Raw genomic sequence first — 7,551 nt, 5'->3', positions numbered from 1 at the left:
TTGAACCACGCCATTTTGTAGTTTGGATATGAATATCCTTTTGGTGATTTTTTTTTGGAAAATCCTCTTTCAGAATGAGGAAAAGTCCATTCATCATAACAGATGATCTTTTTGATGATGCATTTTGAGAATGAAATTCTTTCTGGATTCTTGGGATCATATGTATGAACAAGTTCGATAGAATTTGAATCAACAAGGATGAATTCATAGAAGATTTGAGTCTTTTGAGTATTGTCAGAATACCATTGGCATCCTTTTGGAAAATACCTTGAAATAATATCTTTGAGTTTTGCAAAATCTGGAGTTGTAGTGAATTTTGTCAAGGTAATATTTTGAGCATTTGGTTTGGTAAAATAAGTATTGGAAGGATTGAATTTTGAAATAGTTGTTTTTGAAGTTGAAGCTTTAATGGGAGTAGTAGGTGCGGGAGCTTTGACTATTTGAGAGTATGAGAGTTCTGGGAATTCAACAAGGGCTTGGAATTGATTCGGATTATTTGGATTGTATCGACTCATGCTTTTCTGTAGAATTTTGAAGAAATTTTCTGGTTAGAAAATCACGTAAAGAATTATTTTCTCATTTGATATATTCTATGTCAAAATCAAAAAAGTATAGCTTGCCATGTGGCAAAGATTTGTTTTGAAACAATATTTTTAACATCCTTCTGTAAAACTTCTTTAGCAGATTTGCAATCTATTCTTAAAAGAAATTTTTTATTAAAAATATCACTTTGAAATTTTGAAATACAAAGAACAATAGCAAAAATTTCCTTTTTGATTGTAGAATAATTCTTTTGTGGTCCAAGCCAAATTCCAGAATGGAATCTAACAAGTTGTTCATTTTTCTTTGAAAGGGATGTAGATGCATGAGATGCATGAGATGAGTTGTTTTGTTTAAGGATCCCCCCATATCCTATGTCTGAGGCATCAGTTTCTATAATCATGAAAGCATCTGGTTTAGGAATGCCTAGACAGGGTCAAGGAAAAAAATTATTTTTCCCCTTTACAACTATTCCTAAAGTTAAGTCTATTAATGTTTTACGAAAGGTTGTTGAAAATAAAAAAGAATTTATAAATTCTTTAAAAGAAGAAATAAGTTTGAAAAAATTAAATGAAAGAATAAACTCCAAAGAAATACAAGAAAAAATTCAAAAATTTTTAACAAGAATTAATAATGAAATATGTGCAGAAACTCCAAATGCCTTTTGGAGTAGGAAAAAACATGAAGTTAAACTTCCTTACATCGATAATTTCGATGAAAAGTCTGTTTCCACAAAAGCAAGGCCTATTGCTATGGGAGCCAGGTTGTTAAAAGTCTGTAAAGAAGAAATTGATAATCTCTTAAAAAAGGGTCTAATAAGACAAAGCAATAGTCTTTGGAGCTGTCCAACTTTTTATGTTGAAAATGCTTCCGAAATTGAAAGAGGTGCTCCTAGACTTGTAATAAATTATAAACCACTTAATAAAGTTTTAAAATGGATTAAACATCCCTTACCTAATAAAAGAGATTTGATAAATCGAATGTTTAAAGGAAATGTTTTTTCTTCATTCGATCTTAAATCAGAATTTTACCAGATTCTTCTAAAAGAAGAAGATAAATATAAAACTGCTTTTACTGTCCCATTTGGACATTTTGAATGGAACGTTATGCCATTTGGATTAAAAAATGCTCCCATGGAATTCCAAAACATTATGAATATAATCCCTATATGGATTTCATAATTGTTTATATTGATGATGTTTTAATTTTTTCAGCAAAGATGGGGAAGAAGTTGTTACTTCTCCAAATATGCAGTCGGAGGATATTGATGAGTTACAGGTTCAGAAAGCAGCTGCCATGAATACACAACGTGTCACGACCGGCCTTAACTAAGGATAGCTAATCCGGTAAATCGTGACTAGGGAAGAGATTTAAGAAGCGGGGTTAGAAAGGGCACATTTGACTCATTCATAACTCGATTATAAACATTGATATCTAGCATTAATTCTTGAAATAAACTTTAATACATTTGAAGGATTGACGCATATAATTAAAAAGGATACTCGATTAACCCGAGTAAGCATTAGATATTTCTTTGAAGAGTAATTGGCATAGTTATAGACTTGACTAAAACATAATCAGTGTTTGCAGCGGAAAACATAACTGAGATACATGTATGCAGACATATATCCTTTCTGAGCCTAATTTCAATTTGACAAAAGCTCCACTCAGCAAAACTTCATCATCCATCACAGCTCAACCTGATAGCAAAGATTTTCTAAGGCGCTGTGATTCCTTGAGTAGCTCTCACTCTCGCGCTTGACCTTGTGTGTTTTGTGCTTGGTTGGCTGCTGTGCTAATGAATTCAGGAGTGAATAAACTGAAACATAATTGTGGATTTTGCTTAACCATTGCAGGCTGAACTCAAGAAGAAAATGGAGAAGTTCAAGTTGAGCTTACCTCTTGGGGTCCAGATTGCAGCTGAAATAAACTCTCTATGATTTTTGGTGCATAAAGGAAGAAGGGAGAATCGTAGCTGGTGATTTAAAGGGTGGAGTTTTTTGGCTGATTAGGTGTGTGTGTTATTTCTATGTTTCCAACAAGTAATATATATAAGAAAAAAAAATGGCGCAAGTCCCATGAGAAATCAAGCCACAAAGGTCAAAAGTTGCCAATAAAGTGTGGCCACAAAGGTCAAAAGTTGCCAAATGATCTCCAAGTCAAAGTTCCAGCCGCAAAACACATCTTGCCAATTTAGTCTTCAATTTCGGACATCTCAGGCGGTATGGGCATACCGTCCAGCTTTACGCGTCATCACCTTTTCCTTTACTCACTTTGTGACAATGTGACTCTTCTCAAAACCGAACCTTTTTTTTTTAAATGCTTCACTGTCGACGCCGGATTCTTCGAGGGTCTTTGCGGTGATGGAAAGAATAATGATGATGGTAAAGTAAATAGAATTGAGGTTACTAATAGAAAAAAAAATCATCTAGCTTGATTAATATTAATTAATCAAGTATTTGTAAAACTAATATTGGGTTCTACTAAATAACGACGCTTCGTTATAACTCTCTACGAATTAAATATCTAATTTAACTCGTTCTTATGATTCGGAATTAGATCACGACTTCCAAGTAAATAATAGAAATAATATTTCTATCGCATATAAATTAATAACTTGACTTTGCTAATTCAGTTATTAAACTAGATAATAAATCATTGAATGCTTCAATAATTCAATTGCGATCATATCACGCAATGGCATCAAATTCAGATTTCTGAGCTGAATTAGTTGATAACTAAACATTGGATTTACCATAACTGAAGATGCAATATAACAATTATCGCAATTACTGGTCTTAATAAAAAAATAAAAGAGCGGGCTACTACATACTACCTCCCTTAACAAAAATTTCGTCCCGAAATTTGCATACTCCGAGATGCTTAAGGTAACTAATTTGTCCCTTATCTTCTACACTTCTTGATCGCAAATTATTTCAAGTATCTCGGTATAAAATATGATGTTTCCAATCACTAGATTAGAGCGAATATCAATGGTAACCCTAAGTTGTGTGATTATCACCAGATTACACTTAGCTCACTCGAAGCTGATTATTACCATGCATGGTATGGTAGCAAGGATATGTAAAGCATATCTACTAAACATGATAGTGATAAGTATTCTCATAAACTTATCATACCTTCGAAGTGTCCCTGGTTAAAAGCATAAGTTGCCCCCTGTTGTGGTGACTGTTGTCCTTGAGGCTGAGTTTGAAGGTGTCCGCATATTGCTTGTAAGGGATGGGTGTGGGTGGGCTTAGTTGTTGAACCCTGTTGTCTGTTGGGACACTGTGTGGAGTAGTGGCCCTTTTGCCCACAATTGTAACATCCGTTAGTTCTAGCCCGACAGATACCCCTATGCATCTTACCGCAATTGGGGCAAGGTGAAATTCCTTGTTGACCTTGGTTACCCCTAGTTGGGTCGGGGTTAGTCTGTGCCTCATGCCTTTGTTGATTAAAATGTTCGGCCTGTTCATTTTCTTGCCACACTCTCTTGTTGGCTTGACTGATATTGTCTTCAGTGTTGCCCCATTTGCGCTTCCCTTTGAGAGTATGTGAGGGTGCTGGTGGGTTATTTGGCGTCGAGGTCAGTGGTGGAGCTGACTTATCCGATGGCATTGCAGCTTCAATGTCAAGTGCCCTGTTCAAAGACTCCGTGTATGAGAGTCCTCCGTGGCTTGCTAGAGTCATTCTAATTTCATGCCTCAGACCGACACAAAATTTTTCTGCCATCTTCTCATCTGTGTCCACTTGTTGTGGAGTAAATCTAGCCAGGTTGCAGAATTCCCTATCGTATTCAACCACAGATTTCTTTCCTTGCTTCAAATCGTAGAATTCAGCCTCTTTCTTCTTCCTATAGCTTTTCGGAATATATTTGTCATATAATCCCGCCTTAAAATCTTCCCACGTATAAATTGCCCATTGTTCAGGGGTCAGAGTTTTTCGACGTGCCTCCCACCAGAAATCAGCTGATCCTGTCAGCTGGAATGAGACGCAAGAGAGGCGCTCCTCATCAGTACAACGTAGGAAGTTGAAGATGCGCTCCATTGCACGCATCCAAATTTTGGCTTCAGCCGGCTCGCTCGTTCCACCAAACGTAGGTGGGTTCTATCTTAAAAAGAGTTCCTTGATTCTCCTAGTTGGGGGCGGAGAGGGTGGGTTATGTTCTCGATCATTTTGGGGTTCTTCCGGTATGGCATTATGGTTTCTACGATTGTTATTATTTCTCACAGGGCAACCTCTCTTAGGCGGCATTCTGTTAGCAAAGATTTGTCAACTAATACACTCTAGCATAATATAATACAAACCTCAAAAGAACTCTTGTAAAGGTTAACTTGTTATAACTTGTAAACAGGTCATGACTCCAATGACAACATTGATGTAGTAAGCTTTAAGGGTCCTTAGCATCCCAAATCCATGAGTCATAAAAAAAAAATTAAGCATATAATATCATAGCATCTCAATTTGATACTTAGGCATAAGTCATGGAGATTTATAGCGGATAGAAATTACGAGCTTATAAAAATTCTATACATATCACTTGTTTTACTGCCTTCACTTCAGTCACCAAAAGATATAGTTGAATTTCTTCTACGTTTTCTTCTATGTTCTGTCGTAGAGGTGATCACCTAACTTAATAGCTCTATGTTCATGGGAATTCATACCATAGTCATACTTAATCGTGCTTGCGTCGGTCATTTCACTCAATAACAATATAACTTAACTATTGACTGATACACACTTTGATGTCGCGTCAATTCCCACTTTTCGATCATGCCAAATGCTATAAAAGATTTCAAACATCAACTCAAAACTTGGAAGAGCTTACCATTCAGCTTCGTTGAGTGTGATGCGATGAAGTGTTGAGCTTTGTCGATTGAACTCTAGACACTCTAATGATCCAGTCTAGGCTTGACTAAAATAAATTCTTAGGCTCAGAGCAAATGAACTGCTCTGATACCATTCTGTCACGACCGGCCTTAACTAAGGATAGCTAATCCGGTAAATCGTGACTAGGGAAGAGATTTAAGAAGCGGGGTTAGAAAGGGCACATTTGACTCATTCATAACTCGATTATAAACATTGATATCTAGCATTAATTCTTGAAATAAACTTTAATACATTTGAAGGATTGACGCATATAATTAAAAAGGATACTCGATTAACCCGAGTAAGCATTAGATATTTCTTTGAAGAGTAATTGGCATAGTTATAGACTTGACTAAAACATAATCAGTGTTTGCAGCGGAAAACATAACTGAGATACATGTATGCAGACATATATCCTTTCTGAGCCTAATTTCAATTTGACAAAAGCTCCACTCAGCAACACTTCATCATCCATCACAGCTCAACCTGATAGCAAAGATTTTCTAAGGCGCTGTGATTCCTTGAGTAGCTCTCACTCTCGCGCTTGACCTTGTGTGTTTTGTGCTTGGTTGGCTGCTGTGCTAATGAATTCAGGAGTGAATAAACTGAAACATAATTGTGGATTTTGCTTAACCATTGCAGGCTGAACTCAAGAAGAAAATGGAGAAGTTCAAGTTGAGCTTACCTCTTGGGGTCCAGATTGCAGCTGAAATAAACTCTCTATGATTTTTGGTGCATAAAGGAAGAAGGGAGAATCGTAGCTGGTGATTTAAAGGGTGGAGTTTTTTGGCTGATTAGGTGTGTGTGTTATTTCTATGTTTCCAACAAGTAATATATATAAGAAAAAAAAATGGCGCAAGTCCCATGAGAAATCAAGCCACAAAGGTCAAAAGTTGCCAATAAAGTGTGGCCACAAAGGTCAAAAGTTGCCAAATGATCTCCAAGTCAAAGTTCCAGCCGCAAAACACATCTTGCCAATTTAGTCTTCAATTTCGGACATCTCAGGCGGTATGGGCATACCGTCCAGCTTTACGCGTCATCACCTTTTCCTTTACTCACTTTGTGACAATGTGACTCTTCTCAAAACCGAACCTTTTTTTTTTAAATGCTTCACTGTCGACGCCGGATTCTTCGAGGGTCTTTGCGGTGATGGAAAGAATAATGATGATGGTAAAGTAAATAGAATTGAGGTTACTAATAGAAAAAAAATCATCTAGCTTGATTAATATTAATTAATCAAGTATTTGTAAAACTAATATTGGGTTCTACTAAATAACGACGCTTCGTTATAACTCTCTACGAATTAAATATCTAATTTAACTCGTTCTTATGATTCGGAATTAGATCACGACTTCCAAGTAAATAATAGAAATAATATTTCTATCGCATATAAATTAATAACTTGACTTTGCTAATTCAGTTATTAAACTAGATAATAAATCATTGAATGCTTCAATAATTCAATTGCGATCATATCACGCAATGGCATCAAATTCAGATTTCTGAGCTGAATTAGTTGATAACTAAACACTGGATTTACCATAACTGAAGATGCAATATAACAATTATCGCAATTACTGGTCTTAATAAAAAAATAAAAGAGCGGGCTACTACACAACGGGAGAAGGACCCTACTCCTGATTTGAAGGATAGGGCGGAGTCTCAGGGGATCATTCCGGATCAAGAGGATATTGCTAATCGTATTAGCAGGCTCGAGGCGCAGGTTAGTCAAGGGATGGAATTGCTCGTTGAGCAAGTGCCGCCTAAGCGTGGCCCGGGTCGTCCTAAAAAGGGTATGGAACGTTCGCCCATGCCACTGAATCTGAATCCGGTAGATTGCATAAAAGGTCGTCTAAGAAATGCGGAGGAACTGGGATATAAGCCGAGGGACTTTGTGGTTGATCATAGCAACAATAGTGCTATGCGTGCTATGAACAATATCGCGCACGGCCGTTGGTCGGATGAAATGGAGTTGGACGATTTTCATACCAACAAGGATTTTCCTTATTGATTTTGTTGCCAAGTGTTGTTGTCACGACCGGCCTTAACTAAGGATAGCTAATCCGGGAAATCGTGACTAGGGAAGGGATTTAAGAAGCGGGGTTAGAAAGGGCACATTTGACTCATTTACAACTCGATTAT

General features: G+C 36.8%; 1 long non-coding RNA gene across 1 annotated transcript; it reads right to left on the bottom strand.

Annotated features, from left to right (window-relative positions):
- Positions 1 to 5,607: 5,607 nt before the first annotated feature.
- On the bottom strand, positions 5,608 to 6,783 carry LOC131004791 (uncharacterized). Its single transcript, XR_009095105.1, has 2 exons — positions 6,095 to 6,783; positions 5,608 to 6,014 (listed from the first exon to the last, which is right to left on the bottom strand). It is a non-coding gene; the product is annotated as an uncharacterized LOC131004791 (long non-coding RNA).
- Between the last annotated feature and the right edge of the window lie 768 nt (positions 6,784 to 7,551).

This window comes from Salvia miltiorrhiza, unplaced genomic scaffold, assembly GCF_028751815.1.
Source record: "Salvia miltiorrhiza cultivar Shanhuang (shh) unplaced genomic scaffold, IMPLAD_Smil_shh original_scaffold_455, whole genome shotgun sequence".
In the NCBI taxonomy this organism is placed as follows: Eukaryota; Viridiplantae; Streptophyta; class Magnoliopsida; order Lamiales; family Lamiaceae; genus Salvia; species Salvia miltiorrhiza.
The sequence above is the reverse complement of the archived record's forward strand: the minus strand, read 5'-3'. Positions and strand labels throughout refer to the sequence as shown.